This window comes from Macaca fascicularis, chromosome 1 (assembly GCF_037993035.2).
Source record: "Macaca fascicularis isolate 582-1 chromosome 1, T2T-MFA8v1.1".
NCBI lineage: Eukaryota > Metazoa > Chordata > Mammalia > Primates > Cercopithecidae > Macaca > Macaca fascicularis.
In genome coordinates this window covers 59,853,170-59,868,868 of record NC_088375.1, presented here as the reverse complement: position 1 = coordinate 59,868,868, position 15,699 = coordinate 59,853,170, and the positions used below count along the sequence as shown (strand labels likewise).

Genomic DNA, 15,699 nt, shown 5'->3' with positions numbered 1-15,699 from the left:
CTGTGTAGCCATGGGCAAATCACTTAACCTGTCTTTTTTTTTTTTTTTTTTTGAGGCCGAGTTTCACTCTTTCGCCCAGGCTAGAGTGTAGTGGTGCGATCTTGGCTCACTGCAACCTCTACCTTCTGGCTTCAAGTGATTCTCCTGCCTCAGCCTCCCAAGTATCTGGGATTACAGGCGCTTGCCACCATGCCCGGCAAATTTTTGTATTTTTAGTAGAGACGGGGTTTCACCATGTTGACCAGGCTGGTCTCAAACTCCTGACCTCATGATCTGCCCGCCTCAGCCTCCCAAAATGCTGGGATTACAGGCATGAGCCACTGCGAGTGGCTAACCTGTCTTTATCTCAGTTTTTGATTTTTGTTTTTTGAGACGGGGACTCACTCTCCCCCAGGCTGGAGTGCAGTGTAGCATGATCGTAGCTCACTGCAGCCTCCAACTCCTGGGCTCAAATCATCCTCCTACCTCTGCTGGGATTATAGGCCCATGCCCGGCAGACCTCAGTTTTTTTTTTTTTTTTTTTTTTTTTTTTAAATAAAGTTATTTTAAAATAGGCTGGGCACAGTGGCTCATGCCTGTAATCCCAGCACTTTGGGAGGCCAAGATGGGCGGATCACTGAAGATCAGGAGTTCAAGACCAGCCTGGCCAACATAGTCTCTACTAAAAATACAAAAATTAGCTGGACGTGGTGGCGGGCACCTGTAATTCCAGCTACTCGGGAGGCTGAGGCACTAGAATTGTTTGAACCTGGAAGGCGGAGGTTACAGTGAGCTGAGAACGTGATGCTGCACTCCAGCCTGGGTGACAGAGCGAGACTCCTTCTGTTAGCCAGGATGGTCTCGATCCCCTGACCTTGTGATCCTCCCGCCTTGGCCTCCCAAAGTGCTGGGATTACAGCCATGAACCACCGTGCCTAGCCAATTACGTTATTTTAAAGCAGAAACTGAGTCTTGCTGTGTCGCCCAGGCTGGTCTCAAATTCCCAGGCTCAAGTCATCCTCCCGTCTCAGCCTTCCAAAGTGCTGGCATTACAGGCAAGCACCACCACACCTGGCCCAACTTCGGTTTTCTTGACTGTAACTGAGGACACTGCACTTCCAAGATTGCTCTGAACATTAAATTATGTAACTTGAGTGGTGCATTCCTGACACAAAGCATGTTCTTCATGAATGTCAGTTTCCTTCCTCACTCCCTCTATTCCCTCCTCCTTCACACACCTGCCTCATTCTCCCAGTCCCACTAGGAGCACTGTCCAATGCCTTCAGGCACTTCTGCTTACAGGGTGCAGCAGACCCTGAAACCCCCAGGCTAGGGCTGTCCTGCAGCCTGGTAATGTGGCTCTGACTCAGATTGCAGCAGGACCTCATGCCATGCTGTCACGATCCCAGGCATCCCAGAGACTCTGGAATGGGTTTGAGGGTTTCCTCTTCCCCTCCTAGAGTGATGAGTCTATTTTATGTCCCCCTTAGCCATTACCCCAAACTGGGGGTGGGGAAGAGGCAGAGAGTGCCTCAAAGGGAGGGGGGCAAAGCTCCCTGGCCACACCTCCCTGTGGGAGAGATGGAGGAAATTTCCTGTATGCAAAAGAGGATAAAGAGAGACACAGGAGGCCAGGCGAGGTGGCTCACACCTATAATCCCAGCACTTTGGGAGGCGGAGGCTAGTGGATCACTTGAGGTCAGGAGTTCGAGACCAGCCTGACAAACACAGTGAAACGCCATCTCTACTAAAACTACAAGGCCACGTGTGATGGCTCATGCCTGTAATCCCAGCACTTTGGGAGGCCGAGATTGAGACCATCCTGGCCACCACGTTGAAACCTTGTCTCTACTAAAAATACAAAAGTTAGTTGAGCGTGGTGGCACACGCCTGCAGTCCCAGCTACTTGGGAGGCTGAGGCAGGAGAATCTCTTGAATCCGGGAGGCAAAGTTTGCAGTGAGCCGAGATTGTGCCACTGCACTCCAACCTGGTGACAGAGTGAGACTCTGTCTGAAAAAAAAAAAAAAAAAAAAAAAGACACAGAGACCCCACCCCAGTTCTTAGCTCTGGAATCGGAGCCCAGCCTCTATTCCCTAGAACAGGCAAGGTCAAGCTGGCTGCGCAACATCTTGGGTGAGACTTGATTTATGCACGAATAGAATGATTTCCACCCATGGGCAAAAGTCCTCCTACCTCTGGCTGTCCTTGGCTGTAGGGGTCAGATCTTGCCCCCTCTGAATCTTCCTGGGATTCATTCTGTTTCTCTCTTGTCTAAACCAGCACAAAAGTCCTGTGAGTCTGCAGGGGCCGTGTTTTGCCTGTTTTGGGGCCTGTGGCCTTGCGGGCTGAGGGAGGCCATTTGCTGAAGCTACCCTATATACCCAACATGAGAACAACCTGCAGGGGCCTGGGTACCTAGTTCATGTCTGTCTCCCCAGCGCCTAGCATAATTCCTGACACAGAGTATGCACTTAATGTGCCTAAGTTGTTATCATTTTTTTTTTTTTTTTTTTTTTTTTTTTGAGACAGAGTCTCGCTCTGTCGCCCAGGCTGGAGTGCAGTGGCCGGATCTCAGCTCACTGCAAGCTCCGCCTCCCGGGTTTACGCCATTCTCCTGCCTCAGCCTCCCAAGTAGCTGGGACTACAGGCGCCCGCCACCTCGCCCGGCTAGTTTTTTGTATTTTTAGTAGAGACGGGGTTTCACCATGTTAGCCAGGATGGTCTCGATCTCCTGACCTTGTGATCCGCCCGTCTCGGCCTCCCAAAGTGCTGGGATTACAGGCTTGAGCCACCGCGCCCGGCCAGTTGTTATCATTTTTAGCAGGACTCTGCTTGAAGATGTGGCAGCCTTCAGTCAAGGTCATGTCTAGAGGCTCAATACTGGGTAGTATGAACACCCTGCATCTGGAGGGCTCGAAAATTTGAGGTTTACACTGAAACAAGTTTGGATTGTCTGCATCTCTCTCTATTGAGGTCCCTCTGGCATAGAGCACTGAAATGCTAGTTCAACTAGCACCTAGGTGCTAGTTCATAGACCCTGAAACCCCCAGGCTGGGGGTCTTGGCCTGCTGTCCTGCAGTCTGGTAATGTGGCTGTGACTCAAACTGCTGCAGGACCGTGGGCCATGCTACCACGATCCCAGGCATCCCAGAGACCCCAGAATCATAGGCACTAGTTCAACTAGTGCCTATGAACTAGCATTTTTCCCTCATAGTCGACAGAAGATCCCTGTTCTCCCAGCCCTTGGGCAGGCCCTAGGGTAGGAAGGTTGGAGGACACACAAGCATAGTGCCTCTTTCCCAGGTTTTCCTCTGGGCATGCCTGATCCACTGTGGCCAGCTGGGGGGCACCCCCCTGCAGGAAATCCTCCAGGGTGGGACCATGGGGCCAATATCTGACCTGGACCCTGGAACTTCGGCAAGATGCCCTTGGCAACAGTCACGAGCACTGAGCCCTCCTCTGGATGGAGAAACCCTCCCTCTGGGCCTAGCCCTCATCCATAAAATGGGGCTTTGCTAGGGGTACGCTCAGTCCCCTCCAAGCACTAGTATTCCCAGATAAACCTACGAATGATGCCCAGTCAATGTTTTTGTTTGTTTTTGGTTTTTTTTTTTGTTTTTTGCAGAGGACGAGGGAAAATGTCTGGACCACTGCTGGCCTAACAGTTCACAGAAAGCTGCCACTGTGCACTGGAAAGGTATATTTAGGTCTCGTGCAATATCCTTTTCTCTTTTGCCAATTTCTGACCCGGGAGGGTGGAGGAGAATAGAGATGATGGTGACCTTGGCGGAGGCAGGAAGGAGCAGGGCTGGTAGGTAGATTTTCATCTGTGCAGGTGCATGTTTATGCATTCGTGTCTGTCTCTGAGCTCAGTATAGATCAGCGTGCATCTCCCTCCATATTAGAGTTACAGAGCTCTCCATTTACAGCTGTAAAAGAGATTTATATTTCTTTCTAGAATGGTTGGGGCAGGGGTGTGGTTCAACAGATGGCTAGCAGGTTACAGGTGTGTCTAGCTGAAAAAAGTATCTGGCCCAGGGCCTCCTGATTGGCTGTCAGTGAGTCACAATGGTTGGGTTCTTGGAGCGGAGCTAATTGGCTGTCATGGAGTTGGGTTCATGCCCTGCCTTATCTTTAGGGCCTTCTCCTGCCAGCCTAGACGGACAATGTTCCCTGTATAGGCAATGACGCTCGCAGGCTGCTGACTGGGGGTCAGTGGGACGTGCCCTTTGGGTAGATTTCCCAGCAGCAGGTGGTTCACCTTGACCTGGCCACACCCTGACTCCTCAGCCCTCCAGAGCCCGATGGATGGCACCCTATTGGGGAGTGATTCCAGGGGCCAGCTGGCCGTGACCTGGCAAAGTCACAAAGGTACTTCCTCAGTTCTGGAAGTACCATCCGAACTGACTGGCAACAAGAAAGTGTTTGTGGGCAAACATTGTAGAAACCAACTCTGGATTCTGTGAAAGGCCTCTGGGGAGATAGGCAGGAACCGTTGCCATGGTAACCAGCTCTGGGGGTCTGAGCAGAAAGCAGAAGAGAGGCAGGCAGAAGGGGTCCCTGCCTTGGCTTTCCAGATGCAAGGAATCTTTGAACATGCAGGCTCTGGGAGTGGGCTGCCTCCCAGCCTCAAGTCACATATACACACAGGGCTTTCCACTTCTGCTAGGCCTTACATGGGTGTAGCTTCATGCCCTTCCAGGGAGCAGGACCCAGTTATTCCAGGGTTAGAGATGGGCAAAGCAAGCCCTGCAGGAGCATACACACTGCCCAAGGTCACAGGGCAGAGACCAGCAGCCAGCAGGAGCCCAGTGGACACAGGGACACTTGACAAAACTTGCTTTCTGTCTGTCTGCCAAACTAGCTGCAGCCCCCGGTCCGCCATTAAGAGTCCCGGGGACCACTCAACTCAGGGGAGTGGGAGGAGCTGGCATAATCTTCTTGGCTCAGGGGTACAACTTCTGAGAAGTTCAAACAACCACATATTTCCCCATCCTCCTCCTCCCACCTGTCTGTCCACCTGAGTAGAATACAATTTCTGTGTCTGAGCAGTGGGGGGCAATTGAGCTGGGGAGACCTTGACAGGCCCCTTACCAGCTCCCTGAGGCTGCCAGGCTGCCTGTTGGTATCCTGGACTCCCGGCTTTTGCCCGCCCAGCCTGGCACAGTTGCCATCCAGGGTGCCTGGGCAGAGAGCCAGAGGGAATTTTCCACCTGCCTGCCTTTGTTGTCTGCTCTGTGGTCTGAATCCTGGGCCAGAGGAGGGGCAGGCCCCCAGGGTATCTGCAGGAGGCCTCCGAGGTTGCCTTGGGCTGCCTCACACAGGAATTGCCAACCCTTCCCGTGTTCCATGACCCAATGGGGTTTCTTTTTCTCCCTGGGAGAGATGCAGGAGCTAGTGGGGATAGGGGAAGTTTGGGCACTGGGGTGGGGATGCCCACCTGGGTAACCACAGAGTGCAAGGGTTAGAAGGAGCCTAGGCTTATCCAACTGAGCCCCTACCTTGTACAGATGGGAACACTGAGGCGCCTGCCTTGTACAGGTGGGGATAAGAGGGCAATGGACACGGCCAAGGTCACAAAGGGAGGGTAGATGCCATGACTCAAAGCTGCCTTCCAGACTCACATCCCAGTATCTGTCACTAAACCTTTCAGTCCCCCCATAACTTCACTCTTCCATTCTGTACTGAATCAGGCTATGGGTCTCCCACTCCAACCCCTCCTTCCACACCCTGTGCTCTCTTCTTAGCACAGGATGTGTGGGCCTGGCCTGCCCTCTACACCCCCTCAATGTGAGCACCAGCTCCCCTGGCCCCCGACTGGCTTCAAGGGGCCCTCCCCTCCTGGGACTGGCTGAGCTCTGCATGGGGTCCTGGGCTGCTCTAGGGGACAGTGGGTGAATGAAGACAAACCCATGGGAAGAGATGAGAGACAGCCAGCTGAGCTCAGCAGTTGGACAGGGCGGTGGGCCCACGTGGAGCTGTTTTATGCTCCCCAAGTGCCTCATCTTTCTAGAGAGCTCCAACCCCTGTGCTGGCCTTGGGCCATCTGTGGGTGTGGGGGCAGGCAGTGCCCCAGAGCCTTATATCTCTCACTCCTGTGGTGGGGTGACCCAGGTGCACCTGCTCCTGGGGGGTAAACAGCAAATGAGATGCCCGGGGCAGGGGCGGGGCGAGGCTGAAACTGGGTGCCTGGAGCCAGATGAGTCACATTCTCACTTGGGGCCACCAGGGATAAGAGGGGGAGTGAAGAATGGGGGGAGGACAGATTAGGGCCATGACAGAGCGAACTCAGGACCCCCCTCCCCCGACCCTCCTGCTCTCCTGTCTGGGCTTCATGAAAGAGTCCTCGGCAATCTCTCCCGCCATCACTTCATTTTATTGAATTAGGAGGCTGTGCCCTAGAGATGGCCCAGAGAGGACAAGTGACTTGTTGGGGACACAAAGCACGTTGGTAGTTTCAAGTCTCCTGAGCCAGTTATGGGTTCAAATCCCAGAGCCAAAAGCAGAATCTCAGCAAGCTTTTCCTGCCCAGTGGTTCGGAGAGCAATTTGTAATTACAATCATTGCTAAAATGCAGTCAAGCCCCTGAACTGCCCTGGGGATAGGAGGGACCTGTGGCTCCTCCACCTCCCTTACGTCAGCCGGGTGTCACCAATCCCTGGAAGCCCTGCCCAGTGGTGTGACATCACAGGGCTGGGCCAGCTTTGCTGGAAGGGGCTCCACCCTAGAGAGGAGGGTGGAGGGATTCCGGTCTGGGTCTGTCTCTATCATACCATGTAGCCTGCAACCTAAGTGCAGGGGTTATCGAAACTCGAGGGCCTCTCTGCTGCCCACCTCCCACTCCCTTTGAAACCCAGGACTCCTGGGGCTGCCACAGGAGCCTGAGTCAGCTCTCAGGGCCAACTTATGAATAATAAAGCCAGGCCTTCCCTGACTACATGTATTGTGGTTAAGAAGGTGGAATTTAGAGAATTCAGAGTGTCAGGTCATCCTAGCAAATCTCAGCTCCTCACTAGTCAACTGTGAGACCTGGGCCAGTTTCTGACCTCACTGAGCCTCTTCTGTAATTCGGGTATGAGATTACCTATCTCACAGGATTGTTGTGAAGATTAAATGAAGTGACCTGTGCATCACTCGGGCACAATGCTTGGCAGGCAGCAATATGGGCTCAATTTTTGAAAGATAAAGTATAAATATGATAGAAGAGAACTCCACCGGGTGTGGTGGCTCACACACATCATCCCAGCACTTTGGGAGGCCGAGGCAGGCAGATGGCTTGAGGTCAGGAGTCTGAGACCAGCCTGGCCAACATGGTGACACCTGGACTCTACTAAAAATACAAAAATTAGCTGGGCATGGTGGCATGCAGCTGTAATTCCAGCTACTCGGGAGGCCGAGGCATGAGAATCACCTGAACCCAGGAGGCGGAGGTTGCAGTGAGCCGAGATTGCACCACTGCACTCCAGCCTGGGCGACAGAGAGAGACTCTGTCTCAAAAAAAAAAAAAAAAAAAAAAAAAAGACCGGGCTGTAGCTCATGTCTGTAATCCCAGCACTTTGGGAGGCCAAGGCGGGCAGATCACCTGAGGTCGGGAGTTTGAGACCAGCCTGACCAACATGGAGAAACCCGTCTTTACTAAAAATACTAAATTAGCCGGGCGTGATTGCACATGCCTGTAATCCCCGCTAGTCGGGAGGCTGAGGCAGAAGAATCGCTTGAACCCAGGAGGCAGAGGCTGCAGTGAGCCAAGATCATGCCATTGCACTCTAGCCTAGGCAACAAGAGTGAAACTCCGTCCCAAAAAAAAAAGAAAGAAAGAAAGAAAAGAACTCTTATAGTAATAATAAACCAAGTTTCGAAACTTTGCACTTACATCACGGAAGGAGAGTGTAGGGCACTTCTTGGCTTTATCTATCTATTCAACAAACTTTTCTGAAGACCGGTGAGGAAGCAAGCACCCCTTTCACCAAAGTGACAAATGGAAGTGATGGGCTCCTCTTCCAGAAGTAGAGGGCTCAGGATGGGATTAAGAGGAAGAACAGAAAGAGACAGGAGCTTTCCAGTTACTCCAAAACAAATGCACCTTCTTCTGTCCGTGCCTCTACACAGGCAGGTTTTTTCGGACCAGAAATTTTTGCTATTCACTCCAAACCTCCTTTTTTTTTTCGAGACTGAGTTTTGCTCTTGTCGCCCAGGCTGGAGTGCAATGGCGTGATCTTGGCTCACTGCAACCTCCGCCTCCCGGGTTCAAGCAATTCTCCTGCCCCAGCCTCCCAAGAAACTGGGATTACAAGCTTGCAACACCACACCTGGCCACCAAATCTCTTCTTTTTTTTTTTTTTTTTGAGACAGAGTCTCGCTCTGTTGCCCAGGCTGGAGTGCAGTGGCGCAATCTCGGCTCACTGCAAGCTCCGCCTCCCGGGTTCACGCCATTCTCCTGCCTCAGCCTCCTGAGTAGCTGGGACTACAGGCGCCCGCCACTGCGCCCGGCTAATTTTTTGTATTTTTAGTAGAAACGGGGTTTCACCGTGGTCTCGATCTCCTGACCTTGTGATCCGCCCGCCTCGGCCTCCCAAAGTGCTGGGATTACAGGCGTGAGCCACCGCGCCCGGCATCAAATCTCTTCTTTACCAGCAGATATCTACTCCTCCTTCAGAGCCCAACTCAGGCTTCACCTCCCCTGAGCAACAAGTCAGGGCCAACACCCTACTCGGGGCAGGGTGAGGTGCCCCTCCTTATGCACTCCCACAGGACTCTGCTTCCCCTTTCCTGCTGTTTATCTTAGCATTTTGCACACTCTTTTGTGATGAATTGTCTCTTCCATTAGACTCTAAGCTTCCCTAGGCCAGGGACCTCTTGCTATCTGGAATTTCCAGGAGAGGTAAGAGTAAGCGTTTGTGGAATTAATACATGAAAGAAACAGACTGTTCCTGTGACAGATGTTTCCCTGGGGTTCTGTGCCCACGAAAGGGGCCTGACTGACTATACATCCTAAAGTGCCCAGGACAACCACGGCCTATGCTGCTGTCCTGTCACGATTATTGATAGCACCTCCTTTTACCTGCCAGATGTCCTGGTTGAAGGATAAATTTTATAGTCACCCTTTTCTGTCAGGGAAACCTGGAGGAAACCCAGTTTCATCAACTGAAGGTTTCTTGTTACCTTTTTTCTTTTCTTTTCTTTTCTTTTTTTTTTTTTTAAGACAGGGTCTCAGGCTGGGCATGGTGGCTCACGCTTGTAATCCCAGCACGTTAGGAGGCTGAGGTGGGTGGATCACGAAGTCAGGAGTTCGAGCCCAGCCTGGCCAAGATGGTGAAACCCCGTCTCTACTAAAAATACAAAAATTAGCTGGGTGTGGTGGATGCCTATAATCCCAGCTACTCGGGAGGCTGAGGCAGGGAACTGCTTGAACCCAGGAGGTGGAGGTTGCAATGAGCTGAGATCATGCCACTGCACTCCAGCCTGGGTGACAGGGCGAGACTCTGTCTCAAAAAAAAAAAAAAAAAAAAAGAGGCAGGGTCTCACTCTGTCGCCCAGGCTGGAGTGCAGTGGTGTGATCTCGTTCACTGCAACCTCTGCCTCCTGGGCTCAGGTGATCCTCCCAACCCAGCCTCCCAAGTAGCTGGGATCACAGGTGCATGCCACCACACCTGGCTAATTTTTAAAGTTTTTATGGAGACGGGGTTTTGCCATGTTGCCCAGATTGGTCTCAAACTCCTGGGCTCAAGAGATCCTCCTGCCTCGGTCTCCCAAAGTGCTGTGATTACCGGCGCAAGTCACTGCACCTGGCCTTTTTACTTCTTTATTTGTTTGTTTGTTTGTTTGTTTGTTTTGAGACAGAGTTTCGCTGTCACCCAGGCCAGAGTGCACTGGCATGATCTCGGCTCACTGCATCCTCCGCCTCCTGGGTTCAAGCAATTCTCTGCCTCAGCCTCCCGAGTAGCTGGGATTACAGGCGCCCGCCATCACGCCCAGCTAATTTTTTTGTATTTTTAATAGAGATGGGGTTTCACCATCTTGGCCAGGCTGGTCTTAACTCAAGACCTCATGATCCACCCACCTTGGCCTCCTAAAGTGCTGGGATTATAGGCATGAGCCACCATACCCAGCCCTTTTTACTTCTTTTTTTTTTTTTGAGACGTAGTCTCGCTCTGTCACCCAGGCTGGAGTGCAGTGGCGTGATCTCAACTCACTGCAAGCTCCGCCTCCTGGGTTCACGCCATTCTCCTGCCTCAGCCTCCCGAGTAGCTGGGACTACAGGCACCCGCCACCTCGCCCGGCTAGTTTTTTGTATTTTTTAGTAGAGATGGGGTTTCACCGTGTTAGCCAGGATGGTCTCGATTTTACTTCTTAATTATTTCCTTTTGTCATACCTTTGTTCATTTTCCCGGCTGTGTTAACAGATATGGATGGAATACCCTGGCTGAGCCTGGCCTGGGTTAGAGAGGAATGGGCAACAATAAAAAGACCTGTGGGCCGGGCGCGGTGGCTCAAGCCTGTAATCCCAGCACTTTGGGAGGCCGAGACGGGCGGATCACGAGGTCAGGAGATCGAGACCATCCTGGCTAACATGGTGAAACCCCGTCTCTACTAAAATATACAAAAAACTAGCCGGGCGAGGTGGTGGGCGCCTGTAGTCCCAGCTACTCGGGAGGCTGAGGCAGGAGAATGGCGTGAATCCGGGAGGCGGAGCTTGCAGTGAGCTGAGATCCGGCCACTGCACTCCAGCCTGGGCAGCAGAGCAAGACTCCGTCTCAAAAAAAAAAAAAAAAAAAAAAAAAGACCTGTGGCCGAGTGTGGTGGCTCACGCCTGTAATCCCAGCACTTTGGGAGGCTGAGGTAGGCAGATCACTTGAGGTCAGGAGTTCGAGCCCAGCCTGGCCAACATGCCGAAACCCCATCTCTACTAAAAATACAAAAATTAGCTGGGCATGGTGGTGGGTGCCTGCAATCCCAGCTACTTGGGAGGGTGAGGCAGGAGAATCACTTGAACCTGGTAGGTGGAGTTTGCAGTGAGCTGAGATCATACCACTGCACTCCAGTCTGGGCAACTGAGATTCCATCTCAAAAATAAATAAATAAATAAAGATAAGGAAACCTGTGGGGAGAAGGACCAAAGGAATGGTGCAAGCTGTGGCAGTACCTCCCAAGAAGAAGAGGTCCCCTGCTAGGAAATGTAGGGGTGGCCTATTTAAGTAAGCCTGAAAGAAAAGGCACTGCAGTTACAAAGAAGAATTCAATAGGCCCAGCTGGTAGGTAAGGAGGAAATTACCATACAATCAGGCTCTTTGTGTCTAAATCCTCCTGAGGCCTCAGCAGGGCCAGCCCATCTCTAACCTGTGAGACTGCCAAACCCCAAAGCACCCACAGTAAAGCTGTGGAGACCTGAGAATCCTCCTCCCAGAGGCAGGCAACCTGATCCCTGGGCCCACCAGGCCCCAACGACAGTGCAGGTTCGCCCTCGCCCCGGCACCCTCTCAGGGATGGGGCTGCCTCTGTTTCTCTACGGCCCCCAGCTGGGATTTCAATGCAGTGTGTGGGGAGGTGGGAGGAGGAGGTCTGAAAGAGACAGAAGAGAGAGACAGAAGACAGACAGAAGAGAGAGAGAGAGAGAGAAACCATGGCAACCAGTCCATAAATGAAGACTCATGGAGAAGTCTGGAAGAGACCTTGAGGAGGCACCTAGCCAGCACCTCATTGAATTTATTCAGCAAACATTTATTAAGCCTCACAGGGTGCCAGGCACTGGGCTAGGCCCTAGGGATACAGAAATGGAAAAACAGCCCCACCCTGTGGAAGCCCACAGGCTTCCGGAGGAGGCCAATGAGCAAACAGATGCTGTTAAGGACTGGCAGGGATGCTGGGCTGGAGGGAGGCCAGGTGTGTTGCTGGGGCCAAGGAAGTGCCTGAATCCAGAGGAGGCCTGGTACCCGGACAAGGTCGGGGGTGGTCAGACACACGACTCCTGACCTCAGGCCTGAAGACCAGTAGAATCAACCAGGCCAAAGCAGGAAATAGACAGGTTTAAGGAGGGGAAAAGCAACTCAGGCCCAGGAAGAAAGAAGCTCTATGTTGAGGGAGACAGAAGAGCGTGGAATTTACTGAACCTTGAGTATTTTAGTGTGCCTTAAGAAAAATTATCCAGAATTTGGAAATTAGACCAAAAAATGTCAGCATGGTCTTTCAAAATCATTCTAAAAATTAGCTGGTGTGCTGTCAGCTGGGAGAGACAGGAGGAAGGAAGACTGCTTGAGCTGGGAAGGTGGACACTGCAGTGAGCTGAGATCCCACCACTGCACTCCAGCCTGGGTGACAGATTATGTCTGCAATCCCAGCACTTTGGGAGGCCAACCAGCCTGGGCAACATAGTAAAACCTCGTCTTTACTAAAAATAAAAAATTGGCTGGGTGCGGTTGTGTGCACCTGTGGTCCCAGCTACTTGGGAGGCTGAGGCAGGAGGATCACTTGAGTCCAGGAGGTCGAGGCTGCAGTGAGTCAGGATCATGCTATTGTATTCCAGCCTGGGCGACAGAGCGAGACTGTCTCAAAACAAAAACAGCTCTGTGTGTTTAATTACTGAGTAGACCCTACAGACCTTTGCAAATTTGATGTTAACTTGTAGGAAATTGATAGATTGCAAATAATTTTTTTTTTAAGGGACAGGGTCTCACTGTCTTGCTCAGGCTGCTGGAGTCCTGTGGCACAATCACGGCTCACTGCAGCCGTGACCTCCTGAGCTCAAGCAATCCTCCTACCTTAGCCTCTGGAGTAGCTAGGACCATAGGTGTAAGCTACTACACCCAGCTAATTTTTAAATTTTTTTTTGTAGAGATGGGGTCTCATTATGTTGCCCAGGCTGGTCTTGAACTCCTGAACTCAAGTGAACCTCCTGTCTCAGCCTCCTAAAGTGCTGGGATTATAGGTGTGAGCCACCATGTCAGGATAAATTAAATAAATCTTTGATGTGGCCCACTATTTATGTAGGAGACATGCTTTTAACTTTTTGAAATTATAGGCTGGGCACGATGGCTCACACCTGCAATCCCAGCACTTTCGGAGGCTGAGGTGGGCAGATTGTTTGAGTCCAGGAGTTTAAGACCAGCCTGGGCAACATGGCGAAACCCAATCTCTATTATTTAAAAATACATAAATAAAATAAAATAAATTCCACAGTCAGCTCTCTGTATCCATGGGTTCTGCATCCATGGATTCAAACAATTTTGGATTGAAAATATTCAGGGAGGCCAGGCTCGGTGGCTCATGCTTGTAGGCAGCACTTTGGGAGGCCGAGGCAGGTAGATCACCTGAGGTCAGGAGTTTGAGACCAGCCTGGCAAACATGGCGAAACCCTGTCTCTACTAAAAATACACAAATTAGCTGGTGTGGTGGCGGGTGCCTATAATTTCAGCTACTTGAGAGGCTGAGGCAGGAGAATTGCTTGTATCTGGGAGGTGGAGTTTGCAGTGAGCTGAGACCGCACCACTGCACTCCAGCCTGGACAAGAGTGAAAATCTGTGTCAAAAAAAAAAAAAAATTAGCTGGTCATGGTGGCACACTTCTTGGGTGGGTGAGGTGTGAGAATTGCTTGAACCTGGGAAGCAGAGGTTGCAGGGAGCTAAGATCACGCCACTGCACTCCAGCTTGGGTGACAGAGCAAGACTCTGTCGCAAAAACACAAACAACAACAACAACAACAACAAAAATATATATATATGTGGGGGAAAATGGATAGCTGCATCTGTACTGAACATGCAGGCTATTTTTCTTGTCATTGTTTCCTAAACTATACAGTATGACACCTATTTACATAGCATTTACATTATATTAGGTACTATAAGTAATCTAGAGATTGTTTAAAATATACAGGAGCTCTACAAAAAATTAAAAAATTGGAGCACAACTGTAGTCCCAGTTTCTTGAGATATTAGGGTGGGAGGGTCACTTGAGCCCAGGAGGTCAAGGCTGCAGTGAGCAGGAATCACATCACTCTAGCCTGGGCAACAGAGACCTTGTTTCAAAAAAACAAAAACAGCCGGGCGCGGTGGCTCAAGCCTGTAATCCCAGCACTTTGGGAGGCCGAGACGGGTGGATCACGAGGTCAGGAGATCGAGACCATCCTGGCTAACACGGTGAAACCCCGTCTCTACTAAAAAATACAAAAAAAACTAGCCGGGCGAGGTGGCGGGCGCCTGTAGTCCCAGCTACTCGGGAGGGTGAGGCAGGAGAATGGCGTGAACCCGGGAGGCGGAGCTTGCAGTGAGCTGAGATCCAGCCACTGCACTCCAGCCTGGGCGACAGAGCGAGACTCCGTGTCAAAAAAACAAAAACAAACAAACAAAAGTATACGAGGCAGGGCGTGGTGGCTTATGCCTGTAATGTAATCCCAGCACTTTGGGAGGCTGAGGCAGGCAGATCACCTGAGGTCAGGAGTTCGAGATCAGCTTGGCCAACATGGCAAAACCCCGTCTCTATTAAAATACAAAAATTAGCCAGGCATGGTGGCAGGAGCCTGTAAGATTTTCACTCTTGTCACCCAGCTACTAGGGAGGCTGAGATAGGAGAATTGCTTGAACCCAGGAGGCGGAGTTTGCAGGGAGCCCAGATCATGCCATTGCACTCCAGCCTGGGCAACAGAACAAGACTGTCTCAAAAGAAAAGTATGTGAGAGGATATGTGTATGTCCCATTCATGCAAATGCTGCACTACTTTATATGAGAGACTAGAGCATCTGCAAATTTGGGTATCCTGGTGGTTGGGGGGGTCCCAGAACTAGGCCTCCATAGATACTAAAAGACAACTATTCTTTGATGGAGTGCGTATGAGGTCATGATGGAAAAGGAAGGCTTTGTATGTCACATTAAAGTAGGCCAGGTACAGTGGCTCACGCCTGTAATCTCAACACTTTGGGAGGCCGAGGTGAGTGCATCACCTGAGGTCAGGAGTTCGAGACCAGCCTGGCCAACATGATGAAATCTGTCTCTACTAAAAATACAAAAAATTGGCCGGGCGCGGTGGCTCAAGCCTGTAATCCCAGCACTTTGGGAGGCCGAGGCGGGTGGATCACGAGGTCAGGAGATCGAGACCATCCTGGCTAACATGGTGAAACCCCGTCTCTACTAAAAATACAAAAAACTAGCCGGGCGTGGTGGCGGGCGCCTGTAGTCCCAGCTACTCGGAGGCTGAGGCAGGAGAATGGCGTGAACCTGGGAGGCGGAGCTTGCAGTGAGCCGAGATCGCGCCACTGCACTCCAGCCTGGGTGACACAGCGCGAGACTCCGTCTCAAAAAAAAAAATAAATAAATAAAAATAAAAATAAAAATACAAAAAATTAGCTGGGCATGGTGGCAGGTGCCTGTAATCCCAGCTACTCGGGAGGCTGAAGCAGGAGAATTGCTTGAACCCAGGAGGTGGAGGTTGCCGTGAGCCGAGAACATGCCATTGCATTCCAGCCTGGGCAACAAGAGCAAAATTGTCTCAAAAGAAATAAAGAAAAATAAAGGGAAGAGGGTGCAGTGTTGTTTGCCTGTAGTCCCAGCTACTCAGGATGCTGAGGCAGGAGGATCACTTGAGTCCAGGAGCTGGCGTCCAGACTGGGCAACATATAGTGATACCCTGTCTCAAAAACAAAAAAACAAAAATAGAGGAAGAGTGTATGTTTATAGGAAATGAAAAAATTGTTTTGTAGGTTTTTTGTTTGAGACAGGGTCCTGCTCTGTCAC

At 51.2% G+C, this 15,699-nt stretch overlaps 2 long non-coding RNA genes across 4 annotated transcripts in view; one reads left to right on the top strand and one right to left on the bottom strand.

Moving 5' to 3' along the window:
• The window catches only part of LOC135969500 (uncharacterized), a 37,190-nt gene that overhangs the window by 7,644 nt on the left and 13,847 nt on the right, over nt 1–15,699 (bottom strand). The gene's annotated exons all lie outside the window — the stretch shown is intronic.
• Nucleotides 1–15,699, top strand: part of LOC135969503 (uncharacterized) — a 34,245-nt gene that overhangs the window by 8,437 nt on the left and 10,109 nt on the right. For both annotated transcript variants that reach the window (XR_012431350.1, XR_010584768.2), the window contains exon 2: nt 3,606–3,677. This is a non-coding gene — a long non-coding RNA (uncharacterized lncRNA). The remainder of the gene's footprint in view (nt 1–3,605; nt 3,678–15,699) is intronic.